This window comes from Balaenoptera musculus, chromosome 6, assembly GCF_009873245.2.
Source record: "Balaenoptera musculus isolate JJ_BM4_2016_0621 chromosome 6, mBalMus1.pri.v3, whole genome shotgun sequence".
Classification (NCBI taxonomy): domain Eukaryota; kingdom Metazoa; phylum Chordata; class Mammalia; order Artiodactyla; family Balaenopteridae; genus Balaenoptera; species Balaenoptera musculus.
The window spans coordinates 56,017,398-56,042,542 of record NC_045790.1 but is presented as its reverse complement, the minus strand read 5'-3'; the positions used below and the strand labels follow the sequence as shown (position 1 = coordinate 56,042,542).

The 25,145-nt window shown below is 34.5% G+C and overlaps 1 protein-coding gene across 1 annotated transcript in view; it reads right to left on the bottom strand.

The window, feature by feature from the left end:
- Nucleotides 1–25,145, bottom strand: part of PTPRD (protein tyrosine phosphatase receptor type D) — a 2,174,486-nt gene that overhangs the window by 1,903,437 nt on the left and 245,904 nt on the right. Inside the window, exon 2 of the mRNA XM_036854271.1 lies at nucleotides 4,630–4,684. The gene's annotated coding sequence lies outside the window, so the exon portion shown is untranslated. The remainder of the gene's footprint in view (nucleotides 1–4,629; nucleotides 4,685–25,145) is intronic.

Sequence of the window (25,145 nt, the reverse complement as noted above, 5' to 3'; positions counted from 1 at the left end):
CCTTATCACTAGAGAAAGGAAATTTGGGCCAAGAAACATGTGTAAATAACCTTGCTACTTCTTTACTAATTTACTAAACAACCCAAACTCTGTTTAGATTCATCATTTATTAAGCACCAACAGCCTAAACTTCTTTGTCCTGTCAATTCCTCATAAATTCATTGTTCCTTTTGATGAAAAAGTATAAAAGCTGCCTACTTTAGCCACTTCTTCAGTCTCATTTCTGTGAAGCCTTCCTGTGTATGAACTAAATTTGTTTTTTCTTCTCCTGTTAATCTGTCTTGTGTCAATTTAATTATTAGACCATTTAGAAGAAATCAAGAAGGGTAAGGGGAAATGTTCCCCCCTCTGACAATGGGAGATTAAAAACAAACAAAAACAAATAAACAATGAAAGAAAAAAAGAGTTTCCTTTTCATTAGTGACCAAAAGAGAGTTGTCAAATAATTACAAGGCAGCCGTTGATAAGAGTGGTATCAGAAACAAGACACTAAGACATCACAGAGGGAGTGGAGTCCTAGTGGTGAAGTCAGGGAAGTAATATTAGAACCAGACTGTAAAGGACAGCTGGAATTTGGAAGGTCATTCTCCATAAACACAGAGATGGAATTTTTCCAGATATGCAATGAAGAAATAACAAACAGCTTGGGAGGTTTTGAATGGAGGGTATCCATTTAAGGGCAGAGTTAGGGAGCCATTTGACAAAGAAGACTGGGTAAGTTGGCTTGCAGCTGCAACATCAGCAAATATAGGCATATACTGAACACTGCTAGAGTAATTAAGTCCTTTTAACAAGAGATCGTTCCTTTTCAATGTTATATCTCCTTAGTGGCTCATTTTTAGCTTATTAAATATGAGGGAAAAGTATTATATTAAAAATTATCTTTAAATCACTTTAATAAGTGCCATCTGTAAAACTGAATTTCCCCCTCAATATCACATTATTTGTATATGCATTTTATTATAAATTCCAAATAAAAATTTAATCCAAAGATTCTGAAAAAGTTAGGGTTAGAAATATATATAAATAGTAAAGATATCTAGATTTATAGATATAGATACTACCAACACAGCATGCCTTACTCTTCTTAATGTCATATTCCAAGTGGACTTAGATACAGTTGCAAAGAATGGTACTTATCAACTTACTGTGCATTTGAATAGGAAATTTATGTGGAAAATATCAGTCAGGGTGTAATGGAATATGTACTAAGCAAATTAATATAGTTTTTAACATACAGAAGTTGTGCTATTGAAAACTTAAATATAAAACAAGACTTTTATATGGACTCATGCTTTAATTTTTCTATGAGGTAGATGTTTTTACAGGGGAAAAAAGTGAGGCACAGACACATTTGAAAACTTTTCCAAGGTCATATAAATAGTGGAACCCATTATTTCACACAAATTATGCTTCGCCAGGATCTATATACTTAATCTCTGTGCCAAACTACCTCCCATAATAAAATGATATATTTTATGCTCAAACACATTTTCAGTAGTCCTTTTTCTTTAAAATTTTCATAGTACTACACTTATTAATTTATCCTCTTGGGAAATAAAGCAAATGTTTTCTCTCATTTCCCTATACCAGAGATTAAAGAGTTATGAAGTAAGTTGCATCTCTATCATATGAACCTCTTTCTATTTTTAGCCCAAAGACCAATTCAGAATGTATAAAAAGAAAACTATAAATGGAATACCACTGGGGCTTGCTAGCAGTATCATAGTTACAACCAAGAAACAAAGCTGAGTATGCAATGTTCATCTTCACTTCTCAGCACAATTGGCTACCAAGAGTCACTTGGAGTGCTATAGCTCAGTCACTGTGCAAACTCAGCTTTTTGGCTAATGAGTGACATTTGGCAAGTAGAGGACTGATTCTTGAGACAGTTGTTTGAAATCTAATGCTAGATTTCTATCTAATCCAATGTCACCTTTAACTGATAGACTACAGTAATTTCACAAATAGACATTGAAAAGACCAAAAAAGTGTCAGTTACAAGCCAATAACGTATATATTCACTCCACAAATAATTTTTCTGTGTACCAGACACAGTGCTATGGATATACAGTGCTCAACCAAACCTCACAAGGTTGGCCTATTTTGACTTTTATTGCATCTATTGATAAAGGTGTACTGCTACTTTCCTTTCCCACCTAAAACTCTAACTCACCTTTTCATTTCAAATACCTGACCAAACAAAATATCAAATCTTATATATAGAATTTACTTGAATAGCCCCTACATCAAAGTGTTGCTTTCTTAGAAGTTCAGAATGTTATGTATCAGTTAGGCAAAAAGATCTCTGATGGCAAAGGTATTGCCTTTGAGAGGGATAGCCCATGCTTGGAGCAGCCTATGTTTCTCTGAGAAAGCAGAGCAGAGATTCAATACAGAAGGGATAATTTAGCAGATGTACTGTTCATAAGACAAATGGATATAAATTAAATGAAGCACATTCTTAAAGGGAACCTGGGGTCAAAAATGCAATCCACAAAACAGGAAAAAAAAACTCTGAAGAAAATTTCACGGCTATGATGAATTCAACTGAGTAAGAAGAAAGCATATTGTTGCCATTACTTGTGGGATCATAGTTAGGAAGCAGCAGGGTATTTGGGTGGTATTGGTCAGACTCATTAATGAATGCATACAATTCCTGGAATAAGAAGGTTTCTAAAATGAGAGTGCTAGAAGTTGTCCTGTATAGTTTATCTAACATGAGGGCAGAGACCTTTTAGAGCTCTTTCCTCCCTATTTGGATGTTAAAACAAAGCAGTTGACCTTTAAGAAGCTAAATGATTCTTAATTTGCATAAAGCCTTTTTTTCATTTTTTTGTTGTTCCTTCATTATATGGGCAAAATGCTTTAAGACAGCACAGCTACTTCCTATTTGTTTATGCTCCTTATGAGAAAAACAAGTATCCCTTACTTTTTCCTTTCCTCCAACTAAAGTGCAAATTTTAGGCAAACTGGTATCTTCAAAGCACAAGGAAAGTTTTCACTCAGAAAGACTTCTCTAGGAAGAGATAGGTTTCCAGGATAATAAAACTATCATGACACCTGTCTTCTCCTCTACATGACAGGAATTTTCAAGGTAGAAAAGCAGATAGAAAAGAGATTTATTTATTCATTCAACAAATATTTATCAGGAAAAGGACAACTGGGAGGAAATTGGATATTGGATCTATGGAATTTTATGTTTGTTTCTCTGAGGCAAGATTGAGCTAAGGTCTGGTACATGAGATCAGTAATATTTTCCCCTCAAAGTTACTATAGAAATCTGAGCGATTACAAGCACTGGGAAGGGGAGATGTCATTATCTTTAACAGATAAAAATAGATAGAAATTAAGGAGGAATGTTTGCCTCGTTATTTTTTTCACACCAGCTACTTGGTCTCCTCACTTCTGATTTTTCATCTATGTAGTCCGTCCATCATAATGCTATCATAATTTTTCCAAGGCACAGTTCTGATTATAGGATTGCACAGATTAGAACAACAAATAAATAATAATAATAACAAAAGACCAACACCTTCAATATCCATTTTTTGTTTATATAGTAAAATATAATTTTTTAGATCAGGCTTCAAAACTTCCACCAAAGAATCCCAGTTCAACCTTTTGAAATAACATCTCAACTCTTCCTTATCATATTTGAAGATTCAGTCTATCCCCTATTGCCAAAATGTCCCTATTCACTCCACCTCCATGCTTCTCATACTTCCGTCTTGCAAGAAATTATTTTATCCAACCTCACATATCTATATCCCATCCAGCTCAAAATGCCATTTGCTTTCTTCAATAATTCATTCATATTCCAACAGCTAAAATAAAGCCTCCGTTTTTTGAAATTCCTATTCTACTTTATCTTGACAAGTTAGCAATCTCTACCTGTAATGTCATTATGTATGTGTTGCAAATATTTTTCCAGTCATTTACAGATATGATTATATATAATGTCTTCATAGTAACAAGATTTCCAAGAATTGCTAGTTTGGAGTCAATAACAAGAACATTTCAATCTTTACAGTGTCAACTCAAGTTGATCTTTCACTAGTTTCCTCTTGGCACTATATCATACAACTGTGTATATCACACTAGTTTGGAATTATGTACTATTTGTATCGATCCCTGTCTTTGTTTAATTTCAGAATTGTACAGTACAAAAAGTGGGCACCTTTGAAGTCAGATTTAGATTTGAAACCAGCTCTGACATTAAATAGCTCTATGTACTAGGGCAAACTATCAACAACCTTAGAATCTTAGTCTATTTCTAAAATAGGGATAAAACCCTTACAATGGTTTTTGAAGATTAAATGGAATGATTCTTATTAAGCACCTAGGACATGGCAAGTCCTGAAATGAATGCCAGCTTTCTTTTGTGACACCATCTCATGAGTTACACTGTCTCTTCTAAAATGAACATCCTGTAAGTTTCCAAAGTGTATAGCAGAACTGAACACAGGTGACATGCAATTAGTGCCAATGACCATATGTCAGGGATGGAAACAGAGTTTTATAGACTTTCCAACACTGTGTCTGAAATGAAAAGCTATTATTATGCAATGGATAGAACTCAGGTCAAACAGTCTGACATCTGACTCTAGATTTGCAGATATTACTTACTAGTACTGTGACTTTGAGACAGGTCCTTTACTTCTTTGAATCTCCATTTCTTCACCTGCAAAAATGAGGACATTGGACTAGATCCATGATTTTTAATTTAATTAATACTATAAAGTTTATTGGTTTATTCATTCTGTGAATGAAATTTTGTGGAAGTATAGCAAATGAAAGCTTTAGAAGTAGAGCTACTCCAGATAATACAAAGAGGAAGTTTAGAGCCTTCACCTTTTGGTCCCTTCCTGTAAACCAGACTAAATCTGGCTTAAATCTAGTCAGAGATTTACAGAGGATTCATGAAGAATTGTAATAACTAAGCGATCACTCAGGCCTACTCAGAAAGTATGTATAAGAAATGACAAACTTTATCCATTCATTCATGGAGGATATTTAGGTTGTTTCCATATCTTTGCTATTGTGAATAATCCTGAAATGAACATAGGAGTGCAGAAATCTCTTTGAGATACTGATTTCATATCCTTTGAATATATATCCAGAAGTGAGATTACTGGATTAAAACGTAGTTATATTTTTAATATTTTGAGGAAACTCCATAGTGTTTTCCCAAAATGGTTGTACCAATTTACATTCCCAAATGTTCGTAGACAGACGGATGGATAAAGAAAATGTGACTATATATTTGGCTATATATATATGCATGTGCACACATACACATACACACAAACTGAAATATTAGTCAGCCTTAAAAAAAGAAGGAAACCCTGTCATTTGTGACAACATGCATAAACCCAAAAACTTTATAAGTGAAATAAGCCAGATGCAGAGTAACAAATACTGCATGTTCTCAATCATATGTGGAATCCGAAATGTCAATTTCATAAAAACAGAGAGCAGAATGGTGGCTCTCAGTAGCTAAGGAGAGTGAGATATGGGAAGATACTGGTCAAGGGGTACACAGTTTAGTTATGCAATATAAATAAGTTCTGCAGATTTAAGGTACAACAATGTGATTATAGTTAACAATACTGTATTATATATTTGAAATTTGTTACATTTGAAATTTGTTAAAAGGGTGAATCTTAAATTTCTCACTTTCCCCCCACCTCAAATGCTAACTAGATGAGGTAATGGGTATGTTAATTAGCTTGATTGTGGTGAATATTTCACAATGTATACATATATATCAATTCATCTATTTGTATACCTGAAATACATGCAAGTTTTAATTAGTTTAAATTAAGTCAGGTAGCCTTTTTAAATTGGGGGAAAATAAATGAAAAGCCAAACTTTAAGCTACTCTTCATATTCACCAAATATTTCCTAAAGATTCACTGAAACTCTAAAAGTTTTCTTACTGGGCATGCTGCTTGCATTGTCTAATTAGCTGAAAATTCCAAATTGAAACTCCACAACTCTAATGTTTAAATACAGAAAAAAAAAATAACTAGGTTTATAAAAGTTAATACAACTGACAAATAAGAATGATCATACACTGATGTTTTATGTTTTAAAAACCATATTGGGCACAAAACTCATGTGGATGTGCTGTCTTCACACTTTAAATATCACTTAGAGTGTGTCATGATGAACACCATATCACAGAATGGCCAGTGTGCAAAAATCTTGCGAGAAATTATACAAGAAATTAAACACATGCTTTGGAGTAAGAGAGATGATTTTAACATTTTAACATTAAAGTTCTGGGAAGTTTACTTAACCTCTAAGCTGCAGCTTATCTGTAAAATGCAAATATCAATATTGATCCTCCCTGCTTTTATGTGTTTTTCTCTTTTTTTTGGTGATTGCAAAGTAATATTCACTGTAAGGAAGCACTAGCTCTTATTAGGTGCCTAATAAATATTAAGTCTCCTTTTCCTTCTCTTTTTATATAATTCCATAAATATAGTTAGCATTGTTAACATAGAGCGTGAAGCAATGTAAGCAACTCAATTTTTAATGATCTCTTTCACAGTGGTTTCTAATTTTCTAACCTTTCAAAGCTGTTAAAATAAAGTCAAATAATGATACTGCTGTGGTATAAGTGTTGCTAGGATCAATAAAGTGTGGTTGTTGGAATAAATTGCAATTAAAGGGGTAGTGCTTGATTGCTTGACAGTAGGTAGTCTTTCTGGCCAAAATAAACTCAAGTGTCAGTCTGATTTACAGGCTAATTAGTATGGACTGCACATGCATTTCATTGGGAGACCATCAGATCATATTGACTTCTATCCACATCATGGGTGTGCCCTTGACTTTGTTCAGTGTCACTAACAGGTGACATGTCCTCTTTACTTGTTTACTTTGTTTATTCAAGAATATAGTCATAATTTTTAATCAAGTAGAACATAGAAGAAATGTAATATGTTTGTAAATAAGCACTCAAACAGCTCTAAAAACTTCAGTATGACTTTCAGTATGACTTTTTCTGTTTCTATACATTTAAGATAAAAACATGCATGAATTCAGAAATGGCATAGGCATCAATATAGCAAAGAAGGATGATTATTATTGAATCTTTGCAGCAATAGAAAAATACACAGAAGCAATTAATTTATAGGCTAGAAAATCTCAGGATAGGTATATTTCATGACAAATTAGTTGAATAATCCCTTAAAAAAGAGCCAAATTTTTATTTTCCAAATAAAGAAGTATGCTTACCTAAAGTACAATTTTGTTTATTCCTAATCTTTCTATTTAATGTGGTATTTTATATGTAACATATTCCAATATATTCCCACATAATTATCTAGTGAATATGGGATATTTGTACACTACAGTGAGGTAATTAAACAATCTTTTGGATTATGAATTCCATTAAGGTATACAGTGTGTGTGTGTTTTCTTCCACTATGTATTTACTAATTAGTCTAGTCCCTGCTAGAGAAATAAATTTTTGTTGAATGAACAAATAAAAAATTACAATTCTTTAATAGGAACAATGATATATATATATATATATAATTTATATATATATTTACATATATAATTAAGCATCTTTTCTATAAGCCCTACCTCCACATTTCTTGTAAATGCCACTTAAAAAAAAAAATCAGAATCATGCAAAAATACTCTGATGCCATACCTTCTCTGTTATCCCATACTTATGTTAGATACTTATTTTAGGTGCTACTGTTACACCCAGAAAATCCCAATCATACTTATTATAGTACAATTATGTAATTTTCTGTTTCTGAACCCTATTTCCCTTTCCCTACACCTTCTAGAAAGGAAGCGTTTTGTAGGCCAAAGTCAAAAAGACTAATCTTTTTTGTACACTGATGAATTCCCATCAGAGTTTCTGACTCATAGAAAGTGCTCAATAATTATTTGTTGCATAAAGAAACTAATAAAAAATTTCTAGTATAAAAAATGATCACAATATATTTGTGACTTTATACATGAAAATATATTTTGATAATTCTGAGTAATCTTTTAACAGCTTTTATATATGACAGTACAAAACTACTGATGCATTAAATTTTAGCAATTATACCAAAAACACAAAATAAAACACTAGAGTCAATGAAAGCATTTTAAAGAACAAAATAGGATCCCAAGATCAAAATGCTGATATAAATGTTTCCATGTAAAAATTAGAAGAAGTCCTTGAAAAAAATATGAAAAGACAAATTAAAAGCAAAATCCATTCCCTGGCTCTTAGGTAATGTCACCCAAAACAAGAACTTGGGCCCCTTGACAGCAAAATATATGTCTACTGACCTTGTTAGTCCAAGGATTTAAATATAATACCTGGTTCACTGTGAGGGCTCAATTCATATTTTAAATGCATTATGAATGAATCAATCAATTACCTGATGCAGAATGTCTAAGAATTGAAAAACAGTGTAAAAAATATCAGGAAAACAAAATAAAGACTGGAAAAATATAAAAATGTGTTATACAGTAATTTAACTAATTAATATGGCACAGACTACATGTGTTGTATTATAAAATGATGGTATTATTTTAAACTACAAGTGATATTAGAACTCCAGAAAAATAAAATATATCTGAATAGATAGGTTTAAAAAAATTCCATGATGAGCCATTACCCTTTTCCATCTTGAGTTCAGTGTGATTAACAGAGTTGAAGATAATATTCGAGAGCATCTTTTCCCCATGTCTGTAGGCAGAACTGGTGAGGAGGAGAGAGCATTTTGCTTTCCTGTCCTTGGGTTATTTGCTGAAATCAACAGTGGAAGAGGACGCACAGGTGTGGATCTGAAAGCAAGAGGCACTATAATTCTAAGAATGTGTGTTCCTGCATAGACCTTACAGCAGCTGTTCAGCTCTGACTGATCTTGGCTATGTCCAGCTGTCTGATTATCAATTTGTGTAAAATCTTGCAGTAAAGAGTTACAGTTTTATCTTCTGCATAACCGTGATGTCATTAAAATAAAGGAAATGTTTAAATACTTATAGCTGTCAGGTGGTCAAATCTTAGGCTATGGGGACCTTTCTCTTCACTATGACACATACTCACCATACGAGTCTCCATCTATTTTTATTCCCATGAGCCACAGACACCCTCACTCCCATCCAGTTGCTTTTTGCTTCGCTGCCTTGCTCCTGCCTGCCCTAACACTCCACTGGCTTTCCTTGGGGCTAGTTCAGGTCAATCCTGCCTTTCACGGGTACATTTTGTTCTTCCTCCAGGTAATTTTTTGTTAACTCTCAGATCAGTTTTTATGAGGCAATATTAAGATCAGTTTGACATTCTAAGTGTAAATTATGTAAAATTGCCAATCACATATGCCTATGATCCATTTTCTTACCAGGAAATGTTGTTTTCTAGATTTTTTTTAAAGAGCACCATTTAATTTTAGGTAAAAGAAGCATCAGAAAATAGTGTTTGGGGGTATAAATTAGAACCCTAATGATTTAAAACAGGGATGATTTGCACAGACTACAAGCGCTAAAACACTGCTCCACGCATAGCATATATCATCACTCAGTCAAAATTCTATCCCTCTAAGCAACAAAATGGACTCTGACTTTTTTTTAAAAATATGTTCTTGGTCAGTTATTTCATGCAAAATAAACTTGGTATCCCTGTGTTAAAAATGTATCTTTTAGCATATGCCGTTATGAAATTAAAAATAGCTTACCTCCCCCATTATTTGAATACATTGTTTGAATACACAGAAACGTGTACATGGTTATTTTCATTTAGTAATATCTGTTGAATTTAGGGTTAATTTTAAAATAATCATTTAGAAATGGTAGAAAATAAATTTTAAAAAGGAGTCATCTGTGGTAAGCAGGATAATTATCCCCTAAACATATTCATGTTCTAATTACCAAAACCTGTGAATATCTTATGTTACATAGTGTAGGGGAATTCAATTGCTAATGAGGTCAATTTGAGATGGTGGAGATTATCCTGGATTATTCAGGTGTAATCATAAGGGTTCTCATAAGCAAGAAAATGAGGCAGGAGAGTAAGAATCTGAATGATATGATCTGACAAAGACTCTGCTGGCCATTGCCACTGCTTGCTTTGAAGATGGAGGAGATATCTGTAATGCAGGAAGCCTTTAGAAGGTAGAAAAGACAAGGAAATGGATTTTCTCCTAGAGCTCCCAGAAAGAAATGCAGCCATGCTATAAACATTTGTGTACAAGTTTTTGCGGACTTATGTTTTCATTTCTCGTGAGTATAGGCCTAGTAGTGCAAGTGTAAGATCATATGGTAACTCTATGTTTATCATTTAGAGAAACTTTCCAACTGTTTTCCAAAGTGGATGGCACCATTTATATTCATTTACATGATATATACGTTTACGATATATACATTTATATGTCAGCAATGTTTGAGGATTCCAATTTCTCTACAACCTCAAGAATACTGCTATTACCTGACTTTTTACTTATAATTATCTTAGTGGATCTGTAATGAAACCTCATTGTGGTTTTGACTTGCATTTCTCTAATAACTAATAAAGTGAGCATCTTTTTGTGTGCTTATTGGCCATTTACAATCTTTTTTGGAAATTGTCTATTCAAATCCTTCATCCATTTCTAGTATCTCATTAATATAGTTAATAAATAACAACTAATTTGTCTTTGAGAGGATATTACTTATTTTTATTTTTAAAATAGACATTACTTTTTAGAGAAGTTTTAGGTTCACGATAAAATTTAGTGGAAGGTACACATATTTCCCATATACCCCCTACCACAACAGTTGCATAACTCCCCCCATTAACAACACCACTGACCAGAGCTGATCAGAGTGGTACGTACGTCCATTACAACTAATGAAACTACACTGACACATCATTATCACTCAAAGTCTATAGTTTACATTAGGAATCACTCATGGTATAGTACAGCCAATGAGTTTGGAGAAATGTATAATGATATATATCCATCATTATAATATCATACAGGGTACTTTCATTGCCCTAAATATCCTCTGTGCTCTATCCATTCCTCCTTCCCTGCAGTCCCTGGCAACCACTGATCTTTTTATTGTCTACATAGTTTTGTCCTTTCCAGAATGTCATATAGTTGGAATCCTATAGTATGTAGTCTTCTCAGATTGGCTTCTCTCACTTAGTAAAATGCATTTAAAGGTCCTTCATGTCTTTTCATGAATTGATACATCATTTCTTTTTGGCACTCAATACTATCCCATTGCCTGGATATACCACAGTTTATTTATCCATTCACCAACTGAAGAACATCTCGGTTCCTTCCAAGTTTTGGCAATTGTGAATAAAGCCTCTATAAACATCCTGTGTACAGATTTTTTGTGGACACAAGCTTTCAGCTCCTTTTAGTAAATACCAAGGAGTATGATTGCTGGATTCTAGCATTGTAAAAGTATATTTAGTTTTGTAAGAAACTGCTGAATTGTTTTCCAAAATATCTGTACCATTTTGTATTCCCACCAAGAATGAATGAGAATTCCTGTTGTTCCACATCTTCGGTAGCATTTGGTGTTATCAGTATTCTAGATTTTGGCCACTCTAATAGGTGTGTAGTGGTATCTAATTATTTTTTTTAATTTACATTTCCCTGATGACATACGTAGAGCAATGTTTTATTTTTTTTAACATCTTTCTTGGAGTATAATTGTTTTACAATGGTGTGTTAGTTTCTGCTTTATAACAAAGTGAATCAGCTATACATTTACATACATCCCCATATCTCCTCCCTCTTGCATCTCTCTCTCACCTTCCCTATCCCACCCCTCTAGGTGGACACAAAGCACAGAGCTGATCTCCCTGTGCTATGCAGCGGCTTCCCACTAGCTAACTATTTTACATTTGGTAGTGTATATATGTCCACGCCACTCTCTCACTTTGTCCCAGCTTACCCTTTCCCCTCCCCGTGTCCTCAAGTCCATTCTGTATGTCTGCGTCTTTATTCCTGTCCTGCCCCTAGGTTCTTCAGGACAGGAATAAAGACGCAGACATAGAGAAAGAACCTAAGAGCAATGTTTTATATACTTATTTGCCATCTGTATATTTTTGAAGGTATCTGTTAAGGTCGTTGGCCAATTTTTAATAAGGTTGTTTTCTTATTGTCAAGTTTTAAGAATTTAAGAGTTCTTCATATATTTTGGATAACAGTCTGCAATAGACTGAATTAGTTGTGTCCCTCCAAAATTCATATGCTGAAATCCTAACCTCTAATGTGATAGTAGTAGGAGGTGGAGCCTTTGGAAGGTAATTAGGTCATGAGAACTTATAAATGGTATTAATGCCTTATAAAAACTATTCCAGAGAGTTTTCTTGCCCTCTTTCTGCCAACAAGAAGTTGGCAGTCTGCAGTCTGGAAGAGAGTACTCATCATACATCAAGTCTGTTCGTGCCTTGAGCTTACACTTCCCAATCTCTAGAAATGTGAGAAATAAATGTTTATTATTTAAGCCACCTAGTCTGTGTTATTCTGTTATAGCAGTCTGAACTAAGACACAATCCTTTATCAGATGTGTCTTTTGCAACTATTTTCTTTGAATGTGTCTGCCACAGAGCAAAAATTTTCAATTTTAATAAAGTCCACCCTGTCAATTTTTTTTCATGGAGGGGATACTATTTAATATGGTGGTTTCAGTTATAGAGAACAAATCAGTATACCTTTAATGTGATGAGAACTTGGAGAGAAAATAAAAGATACAGTATGGGACTTGGATGTCACCAGAAATTTACACTGATAAGACTGGGAAATTTTCAGGATCATGTTGCTACAAAGCAACTCAGCATCACCCCTGTATCTTTCAAGTAATAAAAACAGAAATATTAATGACACTCGTTAAGGCAGGTGGATGGGTAGAACTAGCCTGCAGGGTGGTATAAGTTCACAGGCTATAGAATAATATAGATTAGACAATAGTTCTTGGATTAATAAATAGACCAATTACATTAGGTACACTTTTCCCCCCCTCTCTGTATTTTATCATAGGGATGATGCACCTTGTTAAGCCCTGTCAACTTGTGTTTCAGCAATTAATTAGCAAGCAATTTCCTTTTATGGTCAAACATAGTCAAATGGACTAAGAAATAACATTCAGAATATAAAAAACTAATAAACAGAAACCTCAATTAGAGTTGGGAAACCAGAATGGGGAGCTGTCACACCCTCTGATGACAGTGGAGCCTAACACGAAGAAAGACCCTTCTTCTTTCCTAGCAGGGTCTCAGCCAATGAGAAGCCAGGAACTCTTTGTTTACTAGAGCCCTCCGATTTCCTTTTCCTCTTTATAAAAGTGTTCTCCTTCCCTTGCTGTCGTGGGACTTGCACATGGCTCCCCATGGTTGCAGACCCCAAATTGCGATTCTCTGTGATCCTGAATATACCCATTTTTTGCTGGAAAACATATGACAGCCTATTTGTTTGAGGTCAACAAAAACCAAGCCAGTTTATCTTGGAAGCAGGCATTCTAAACAATTCTGTAATCTAAAATATTGCCTTTATTTTGCATGCCTTAATTTTATATGGTATTTATTTTACATGATAATCTCTGAAGTGGCTCATATGACCATGATTAAAATCAATGAATCATGCTTTTCCCTGGCTCTCTGCAGTGCCTATCAGATGGTCAACAATAACCAATCTGTTTCTTTCAGTGCCCAATTACACTCTGATGGAGATTAAGAGTCACACACAAACCCTCTCTAAAGAAGGGGGAATGGATTTGTTCAAATAGAACCTCTTATTCACCCTTAAGAAAGGATATTGTGTTGAAGCCACAGAGTGATTGCAGAGTGCTAAATAGGCACGTTGGATTCAATCATAGCTGGAACCCTTAGCCTTTAACTGTGCAGAAGCTTGGATCAAAAGCCATCATTTATCTAAGAAATAATACTGGGCAATAAGGGGTTAACATCTTCCAGAAGTTTGAATTCTAATTTTTTTATATTTGCACAAGAAAAAAAGCCTCATATTTCCCCTTTGTTTTTTTCTTTTTTTTTAATTTCTTAAGCTTTTTGAGGAATAAAAATTCAGGGACCTAGGAAAATTCAAGGAGGCATATAAAACAATCAACATGTTCATTTCCCAAATGGTACTTTGATAGTGAAAGTAGATGGATCAAAATTGCAGACCTGCCTAGATGGGTCAGCCACTCTCTTTAGGAAAACATAGCTTAAGAGAGAGATTGAGTTTTGAGTCAATATTAGGTAAGCATGTTAATTTTGCAGGTGAAACCGATTTCATTAAGCCTTATTTTAGGAACAGAATGTGGAGGAAAGAGGACTGAATAAGGTGGCTTCTTATTAAATCAATCTGTGGGCTCTGCTTATAGTTCCAATGCAACCCATTTTTATTTTATTAAACTTTGGCAGGTGGTCCATTTTCACCTCATTTTTGAAACTAATTGAGGTGTGTTCACTGAATTGGTAAGAAAACATTGTATTAAAATCCAAACATACAAAAATTACTTTATCCTGTTTAAGTATCAATAGATTGTTATAATTATACAAACACTCCTGCTGATCTGAGTTTTTGTTTCATAGCTGGAAGTACTTAACCCAATATTAGTGCATCGCTTCAACTGGGCAGATTCTTATACTTAATAGTTTGTTTTGACCATTCTCATTCCGATTCTTCTTCCATCCTCTCTACCACATTTCATTTGATTAGGGCTTAATTAACACGCTTTATTGCTATTCATGTAGAAATTTTACGTCACCTCTGTAGACAGAGCACTTGAGGTCCTGCATATAAAACAGACAATTGTCTTACATGTAAGATTAAAGTAATGAAATATGGATCACAAGTAGTAATAGCTGTATATGTGTGAGTATGTGGATTTATAATTCCAAGAGCATGTGTAATTGAATGTATTGCTTGTTCAAGCATTCTGAGGTGTTGGATATAAACCTTTCCAACAGTCTATTAGTGTTTGACTGCATAATAATGATACTGTCCTATTTCTATTATTCTATTCACTATACTATTTATATTCAATATGTTATTGAAGTGACTTAAGTACAGAGCTTACAAAATAGGATATAACCTATTTTATGCAGGTTTTTATCCAGAGAAATCTATATTAACTCTCATTTTTCTGCTTCTCTTATACAACACCCATTATACTAGTCCTTAAATACTGCAATATCTTTAGGTAACTTTTGTATCATGAAAAGAAAGATGACCATATTGAACAGAGTCAATAGCTGGGTAAAATCCTCTCAAAGTTCTTAAGCCACAAAGAATGTGTATGTGAAGCGAGGTCATTTTCCTTTAACAAGACCCTTAAAATTACCAGAAGACCTACTTTTCACCCTATTTATCAGCTAGTTTGCCAAAAATAATAATAATAATAATGATCTTGAAATAATCATTTCCAATATGCTCAGCTATATTACACTTATATATTTGAAACTCTCCCTTTAAAAAGTCATTTAAAAAACTTTCCCTTATAATCAGGTTTGGGGGTGCAGTTGTTGTCATGTTAATGTTGTTGAGGTATTCCTAAAGTTTGCACCAGAAACAGTTTCTGCAGAAAAAAACTTGCAGTAATGACCCAGTGACACTGATGGAACCACTAAGAGCAAAACCTAATGCTTTTCCCTCCCAGGCATGAGACCATCCCAGAGTTTGTTTACTCCACTTCCTAACTGTACTTTTCGGTCATCAATATTAATTGGACAAACACTTTGTTTGCATCATTATAATAAGCACTATTTAACTCCACTATCTTCTGTTTTCAACAATACAACAACCTCTCACCACTCCCTTCAACCTCAGTACTGGAGAAGAGAGGGTTTTGCGAGCATGGGGCTTAAGTGCACACTTTTAGAGGAATCATTCTGAAGTCATTAACATAAAGCCTCTTAAGACGGGAGAGTCAGAATAACCTTATGCTCTTTTAAAAAAATCAAGATTTTTCTTTACCTCTCACAAAATGAGAACATGCTCTTTAAAATCACAGTTTATGGGCTTCCCTGGTGGCGCAGTGGTTGAGAATCCACCTGCCAATGCAGGGGACGCGGGTTCGAGCCCTGGTTTGGGAAGATCCCACATGCCGCAGAGCAACTGGGCCCGTGAGCCACAACTACTGAGCCTGCGCGTCTGGAGCCTGTGCTCCGCAACAAGAGAGGCCGCGATAGTGAGAGGCCCGCGCACCGCGATGAAGAGTGGCCCCCGCTCACCGCAACTAGAGAAAGCCCTCGCACAGAAACGAAGACCCAACACAGCCATAAATAAATAAATAAATAAATAAACTTATTTAAAAAAAAAAATCACAGTTTATGACAACCTTATGCCAAAATATTTTTCATCAAATATTCATTTCATTTATTTTAGGTCCATGTCCAAAAAAGGAAATTTTAATCATTTGTTAGAAAATATAATTTGATAATTTTATTCTATATTACATTAGAAAGTTAGCTCCAAAACAGAACCCAAGACTATGAAAATTAAATAAACTACTAGAAATCCTTCAAGCTTTTCTCAGGGATGAACTGAATAATATTTTTTTGCCTATTGTTAAATATCTGAAACATAAGAAAGACATAAAGAATAATAGAGTGAACTTCCATGTCCTTACAATCCAGCTTTAAAATTGAACTTTATCAATAAAATTAAAACCTTCTGAACTGTGTTTCCAAACTACTGTACATCGTCCCCTCACCCCCTCAGGTTACTAGCCATCTATTTAGTAGTTATATTTCCAGTGCTCTTCTTATATATATAAATATCTCTAAACAATAACAGTACAGTTCACCTGCTTTAATAATATACATGAATAGTATCATCCTTTAAGAATACTTTCGCAATTGCTCAGCTTTAAGTTTATGGAAGTCATCTAATGATGTATATTTATATATATATATATATATATATATATATATATATATCAATATGTATATAAATTTTGATAGACAATTAAGTTGATAGACATTTAGAACGTCTCCAGTTTTTGACTTTTAAAATGCTAATGTAGACGTATGTGTATTTGTAGATGATATACATGAAAGTCAACCTAGTTTACAGGAGAATTTCCCAGATTCCACAAATACTGTCTTTTGCCCTCTTTATAACCTTTACAATTCAAGTCTCTGGGTTTCTGGTATTGATAAATGTGCACAGAATAGCCACATCTAATTCTTACTTCCTCTTAGGATTTTGTCAAAGATTTTCCTTAAATTCTCTGACTCCTAGCCATGAGTGTACAAGAATATTTCTTGTATTTCATTCAGAAGTTGTTTTGTATAAAATTAGTACTGGGAAGGTGGTTTGAAATACCTTGTGTGTCACATTGCTGTAAGGGATCATATGAAGACTGTGGATTATGAGACAACAGCTAGTATGATATCATGTCCTCTTTTATTTTGTTAGCTCCATCTTCATGTCAGTTTTTTCCCATAGGGTGCAAAGTACATCAAACAATTCTGGTAGAGAGGAGGGAGGACATGAGAGGAATGTGTGCTGTGTGTCCTTTGTGTGTGTACTGCATGTCATAATTGTGGATGACCTTAACATGTATTCCATTGTTAATTGACAGGGGCATGGTATGGTCAATTTAAAAATATGTTTTCACTAACCAGATGCACATTTTCTCATGGAAGGCTTATAAATATCTTATTTCTCTTAGTTAAATAATCCGAAAACAGGCATCTTAGAATTATATATTATTATACATTTATATTGTGGTAAATTTTCTTTGGGTAAAATAGCTAAGTTCTTTGACAAAATAAAAATCTGCAAAACTTCCATTTCTACTTTGGCATTTTCTAACCATCGGATTTGAGTTACTGAAGAACTTATGAATGAGAAATCTGTATCTTGGTATTTTCCATCTTGTTTCATAAATTTTAGTTCCTTCTGATATTAGCAAACAAAATCCAAAATCTTTCTGGGTCAAATAAATTTGGGGAATATTCAAAGTACTCTGACTTCTCAGGTTCAATAATATGCTTATGTAAACTGCTATATTTTGTAAACATATTTTACAGAGGAATGTTTGGTTAAAAATAGCTTACAGGACAGGTATTCTATAGATGACTCTTGGGAAATGCTTACGTATGTGTGTACTTTAAATACAGAAAGTATAGAAATTATGAAAAACTCTGTATGATATGCCTATTTTAACTAATATGCAGATGTGATATATTAAAATATAGGTTAATATTGCCAGTAGAAAGTTACTGATCATGCTTACTAAGCTAAAATCTAAAGTGGTATTAGAGAATACATTGAGATGTACACTGGGAATGATATGGACACTTTCAGGAAAAATATGAATAACTATTAACTGGATATATTCACATCTTTAATGATTAATTCATTTAATTTATCTTTTTGATTTTCGGTGGGAGGGACCTTTAAAGAAAAAACTACTTTCTTCCTTTTCAGATTTTTTAAAAATTTATTTGTTCGTTTGAACCAAGCTCAGATCTGCTTGGCCAGAGGCTAGTGCAGCTTCCTAAAAGCCTATTAATGCACTTGAGAAATAGTGGCAGCAGGAAGTAAAGTGGCAGAGACACTGCCTCTAGGAGATTATTTGTCTCCTAGGAATTGTCTGTTTTATGCCAGCCATGCCAAACATCAACCAGATAACTTAACCACAAAGGGGCCCAGAAGATTCCCTCCACAAAAATTTCTTTCACATGGGCTTATCCCTGATACTTGAAATGGTATTTCAAAGTGTTGGTGACTAATACTTGAGTTAATCTTAGCTGTTCTGTAGAGATTTAAGCTTTTAAGAAATTCACACGTATTTCATTTATTTAATCACTGCAGTAAAACTATAAAGGTACTTAATATTCTTAAGTACACTTAAGATGTGACAAAGTGAGAGAGTGGCATGGACATATATACACTACCAAACGTAAAATAGATAGCTAGTGGGAAGCAACCGCATAGCACAGGGAGATCAGCTCTGTGCTTTGTGACCACCTAGAGGGGTGGGATAGGGAGGGTGGGAGGGAGGGAGATGCAAGAGGGAAGAGATATGGGAACATATGTATATGTATAACTGATTCACTTTGTTATAAAGCAGAAACTAACACACCAGTAAAAAGTATAAAAAATATATATATATATATTCCCATCATATAGATGAGGAAATGAGGCTCAGGAAAAAAATGTGTAACTGGGCTTCCCTGGTGGCGCAGTGGTTGAGAATTTGCCTGCCAATGCAGGGGACACGGGTTCGAGCCCTGGTCTGGGAAGATCCCACATGCCACGGAGCAACTGGGCCCGTGAGCCACAATTACTGAGCCTGCGCGTCTGGAGCCTGTGCTCCGCAACAAGAGAGGCCGCGATGGTGAGAGGCCCGCGCACCGCGATGAAGAGTGGTCCCCACTTGCCGCAACTAGAGAAAGCCTTCACACAGAAACGAAGACTCAACACAGTCATAAATAAATAAATAAAAGAACGTGAATTTCTTTAAAAAAAAAAAAATGTGTAACTATTCTAACACATTCTAGCAAAGATTAGTATATGACTTATTACCCTATTTTTCCCTGAATTCTGGATGGTTTCTATAAGATGTTTATTTCCAAATTTTATAGCTCATATACTCATAAAAATGTTTTAAAAGTACACAGGCACCACCAAAACATATATTACTTATTTATAAATCATAAAATATACTACTATACTATAATAGGGTTTACATATTAAAAAAGAAAACACTGCCAAAATTAAGAAAGGGAGAGCTAAAAAGTATAATAGAAACAGAAAATTAATATTTTTCTCCAAACTCCAGTGGATCATCTTACGTATTCCTGCACTGTACTCCAGTCACTTTTGAGAACACTGCTTTAAAAAGACATGTGTACTACTACCAAACATAAAATAGATAGCTAGTGGGAAGCAACCGCATAGCACAGGGAGATCAGCTCGGTGCTTTGTGACCACCTGGAGGAGTGGGATGGGGAGGGTGGAAGGGAGGGAGACGCAAGAGGGAAGAGATATGGGGACATATGTATATGTATAACTGATTCACTTTGTTATAAAGCAGAAACTAACACACCATTGTAAAGCAATTATACTCCTATAAAGATGTTAAAAAAATAAAATAAAATAAAATAAAGGCAGTGAGGATTATGCTAAATCTTATTTTGTTTAAAAAGAAAAAAAAGACGTGTACTTGATTTTTTGTGTGTTTGATTTGATTTAACCATCATAAAACTAAATTTTTGAGAATTCTCTACTAGAAGTAAATGTTTTCAGGAGGATTCATCCCTTAGTGAAAATTGGCATTATTGTATAGAATGAATTCTAGTGTCCAGTGGCCTGATTTCAAAATCTTGCTCTGACTTGTCATATGGCCCTGAGAAAATTATTTATCCTCTTTGCTCAGTGCCTATAAATTGGGATAAAATTAATACCTACATCATGGAGTTACTAGTTATTGTGAGGATTAAATTAGCTAATATATTATGCAAAGTGCTTAAAGCAAGCTTGGCACATAGTAAGTGCTGCAAACGCATGGGTTAATATTATCACAGCATTATTACATCACTTTGTGACAGTAGGAAAAACGAGATTGTTTACAAATAATTAAAAGATACCTATTACACACAAAGCACAACACAGGAACTAAGTGTATACAAAGAGAAAAAGAAAGTTCCTTGACATTAAAATAATTTGTAATTTAGTAGAGGGCCATGAGATCACTGGGGATGTTTCCATTAATTGGAGGTTAGTTTTTAATGCTTAATTATAATAAAGAAAGATAATTGTGTGGAGAGAGTTTATAAAAATATTTCTAGGAAAAACTACTGACACAGCAATATTGACCATATTGATACAGTAACAATAATGATACATTTCCAGATGCTCTATCGTCAAAAGCCCCAACTAAGTGCTAAGGACTTAGATGGATTAGAAAAACCCTATTAGAAGGCCAATGTATAACATTCAAGAACAAATTATAGGGAATAGGACAAAAGAGGTTTCTGAGATAATGATATTCCACATAATAAATTAACAAAGGTTTGCCTTCATCAAAAGATCATATTCTTGTCCAGAAATTCTTCAAACAGAAAAATCTGCTACCTTAATCATGCAAAGTAGAATAAATAAAATTCATGGTAAACCTAATTGGGAATAAAGACAGCAAATAAATAATGTGCTAGTTTTATTATTTATTTATTTATTTATTTAACATCTTTATTGGAGTATAATTGCTTTAAAATGGTGTGTTAGTTTCTGCTTTATAACAGAGTGAATCAACTATACATATACATATATCCCCATATCTCCTCCCACTTGCGTCTCCCTCCCACCCTCCCTATCCCACCCCTCTAGGTGGTCACAAAGCACCAGCTGATCTCCCTGTGTGATGCGGCTGCTTCCCACTAGCTATCTATTTTACATTTGGTAGTGTATATATGTCCATGCCACTCTCTCACTTTGTCCCAGCTTACCCTTCCCCTTCCCTGTGTCCTCAAGCCCGTTCTCTACGTCTTTATTCCTGTCCTGCTCCTAGGTTTTTCAGAACCATTTTTGTTCTTTTTTAGATTCCATATATATGTGTTAGCGTACGGTATTTGTTTTTCTCTTTCTGACTTACTTCACTCTGTGTGACACAGTCTAGGTCCATCCACCTCACTAAAAATAACTCAATTTCATTTGTTTTTATGGCTGAGTAATATTCCATTGTATATATATGTGCCACATCTTCTTGATCCATTCATCTGTCAGTGGACACTTAGGTTGCTTCCATGTCCTGGCTATTGTAGATAGAGCTGCAATGAACATTGTGGTACGTGACTCTTTTTGAATTATGGTTTTCTCAGGGTATATGCCCAGTGATGGTATTGCTGGGTCGTATGGTAGTTCTAGTTTTAGTTTTTTAAGGAACCTCCATACTGTTCTCCATAGTGGCTGTATCAATTTACATTCCCACCAACAGTGCAAGAGGGTTCCCTTTTCTCCACACCCTCTCCAGCATTTATTGTTTCTAGATTTTTTGATGATGGCCATTCTGACTGGTGTGAGGTGATACCTCATTGTAGTGTTGATTTGCATTTCTCTAATGATTAGAGATGTTGAGCATCCTTTCATGTGTTTGTTGGCAATCTGTATATCTTCTTTGGAGAAATGTCTATTTAGGTCTTCTGCCCATTTTTGGATTGGGTTGCTTGTTTTTTTGATATTGAGCTGCATGAGCTGCTTGTATATTTTGGAGACTAATCCTTTGTCAGTTGCATCATTTGTAAATATTTTCTCCCATACTGAGAGTTGTCTTTTCGCCTTGTTTATGGTTTCCTTTGCTGTGCAAAAGCTTTTAAGTTTCATTAGGTCCCATTTGTTTATTTTTGCTTTTATTTCCATTTCTCTAGGAGGTGGGTCAAAAAGGATCTTGTTTTTATTTCCATTTCTCTAGGAGGTTGGTCAAAACGGATATTGTTTTTATTTCCATTTCTCTAGGAGGTGGATCAAAAAGGATCTTGCTGTGATTTATGTCAAAGAGTGTTCTTCCTATGTTTTCCTCTAAGAGTTTTATAGTGTCTGGCCTTACATTTAGGTCTTTAATCCATTTTGAGTGTATTTTTGTGTATGGTGTTAGGGTGTGTTCTAATTTCATTCTTTTACATGTAGTTATCCAGTTTTCCCAGCACCACTTGTTGAAGAGGCTGTCTTTTCTCCACTGTATATTCATGCCTCCTTTATCAAAGATAAGGTGACCATGTGTGTGTGGGTTTATCTCTGGACTTTTTATCCTGTTCCATTGATCTATATTTCTGTTTTTGTGCCAGTACCATACTGGTTTGGTTAATGGAGCTTTGTAGTATAGTCTGAAGTCAGGGAGCCTGATTCCTCCAGCTCCGTTTTCTTTCTCGAGATTGCTTTGGCTATTCGGGGTCTTTTGTGTTTCCATAGCAATTGTGAAATTTTTTGTTCTAGTTCTGTGAAAAATGCCAGTGGTAGTTTGATAAGGATTGCACTGAATCTGTAGATTGCTTTGGGTAGTATAGTCATTTTCACAATGTTGATTCATCCAATCCAAGAACATGGTATATCTCTCCATCTATTTGTATCATCTTTAATTTCTTTCATGAGTGTCTTATACTTTTCTGCATACAGGTCTCTTGTCTCCTTAGGTAGGTTTATTCCTAGGTATTTTATTCTTTTTCTTGCAATGGTAAATGGGAGTGTTTCCTTAATTTCTCTTTCTCATCATTAGTGTATAGGAATGCAAGAGATTTCTGTGCATTAATTTTGTATCCTGCTACTTTACCAAATTCATTGATTAGCTCTACTAGTTTTCTGGTAGCATCTTTAGGATTCTCTATGTATAGTATCATGTCATCTGCAAAGAGTGACAGATTTACTTCTTCTTTTCCGATTTGGATTCCTTCTATTTCTTTTTCTTCTCTGATTGCTATGGCTAAAACTTCCAAAACTATGTTGAAAGATAGTACTGAGAGTGGACAACCTTGTCTTGTTCCTGATCTTAGATGAAATGGTTTCAGTTTTTCACCATTGAGAACGATGTTGGCTGTGAGTTTGTCATATATGGCCCTTATTATGTTGAGGCAAGTTCCCTCTATGCCTACTTTCTGCAGGGTTTTTATCATAAGTGGGTGTTGAACTGTGTCGAAAGCTTTTTCTGCATCTATTGAGATGATCATATGGTTTTTCTCCTTCAGTTTGTCAATATGGTGTATCACATTGATTGATTTGCACACACTGAAGAATCCTTGCATTCCTGGGTTAAACCCCACTTGATCATGGTGTATGATCCTTTTAATGTGTTGTTGGATTCTGTTTGCTAGTATTTTGTTGAGGATTTTTGCATCTATGTTCATCAGTGATATTGGCCTATAGTTTTCTTTCTTTGTGACATCTTTGTCTGGTTTTGGTATCAGGGTGATGGTGGCCTCGTAGAACGAGTTTGGGTGTGTTCCTCCTTCTGTTATATTTTGGAAGATTTTGAGAAGGATAGGTGTTAGCTCTTCTCTAAATGTTTGATAGAATTCGCCAGTGAAGCCATATGGTCCTGGGCTTTTGTTTGTTGGAAGATTTTTAATCACAGTATCAATTTCAGTGCTTGTAATTGGTCTGTTTATATTTTCTATTTCTTCCTGATTTAGTCTCGGAAGGTTGTGCTTTTCTAAGAATTTGTGCATTTCTTCCAGCTTGTCCATTTTATTGGCATATAGTTGCTTGTAGTAATCTCTCACAATCCTTTGTATTTCTGCAGTGTCAGTTGTTACTTCTCCTTTTTCATTTCTAATTCTATTGATTTGAGTCTTCTTCCTTTTTCTCTTGATGAGTCTGGCTAATGGTTCATGAATTTTGTTTATCTTCTCAAAGAACCAGCTTTTAGTTTTATTGATCTTTGCTATCATTTCCTTCATTTCTTTTTCATCTATTTCTGATCTGATCTTTATGATTTCTTTCCTTCTGCTAACATTGGGGTTTTTTTGTTCTTCTTTCTCTAATTGCTTTAGGTGTAACGTTAGGCTGTTTATTTGAGATGTTTCTTGTTTCTTGAGGTAGGATTGTATTGATATAAACTTCCCTCTTAGAACTGCTTTTGCTGCTTCCCATAAGTTTGGGTCATTGTGTTTTCATTGTCATTTGTTTCTAGGTATTTTTTGATTTCCTCTTGGATTTCTTCAGTGATCTCTTGGTTATTTAGTAGTGTATTGTTTAGCCTCCATGTGTTTGTATTTTTTACAGATTATTTTTCCTGTAATTGAAATCTAGTCTCATAGCATTGTTGTCGGAAAAGATACTTGATATGATTTCAATTTTCTTAAATTTACCAAGGCTTGGTTTGTGACCCAAGATATGATCTATTTGGGAGAATGCTCCATGAGCACTTGAGAAGAATATGTATTCTGTTGTTTTGGGTTGGAATGTCCTATAAATATCAATTAAGTCCATCTTGTTTAATGTATCATTTAAAGCTTGTGTTTCCTTATTTATTTTCATTTTGGATGACCTGTCCATTGGTGAAAGTGGGGTGTTAAAGTCACCTACTATTATTCTGTTACTGTCCATTTCCCTTTTTATGGCTGTTAGCATTTGCTTTATGTCTTGAGGTGCTCCTATGTTGGGTGCATAAATATTTATAATTGTTATATCTTCTTGGATTGATCCCTTGATCATTATGTAGTGTCTGTTTTTGTCTCTTGT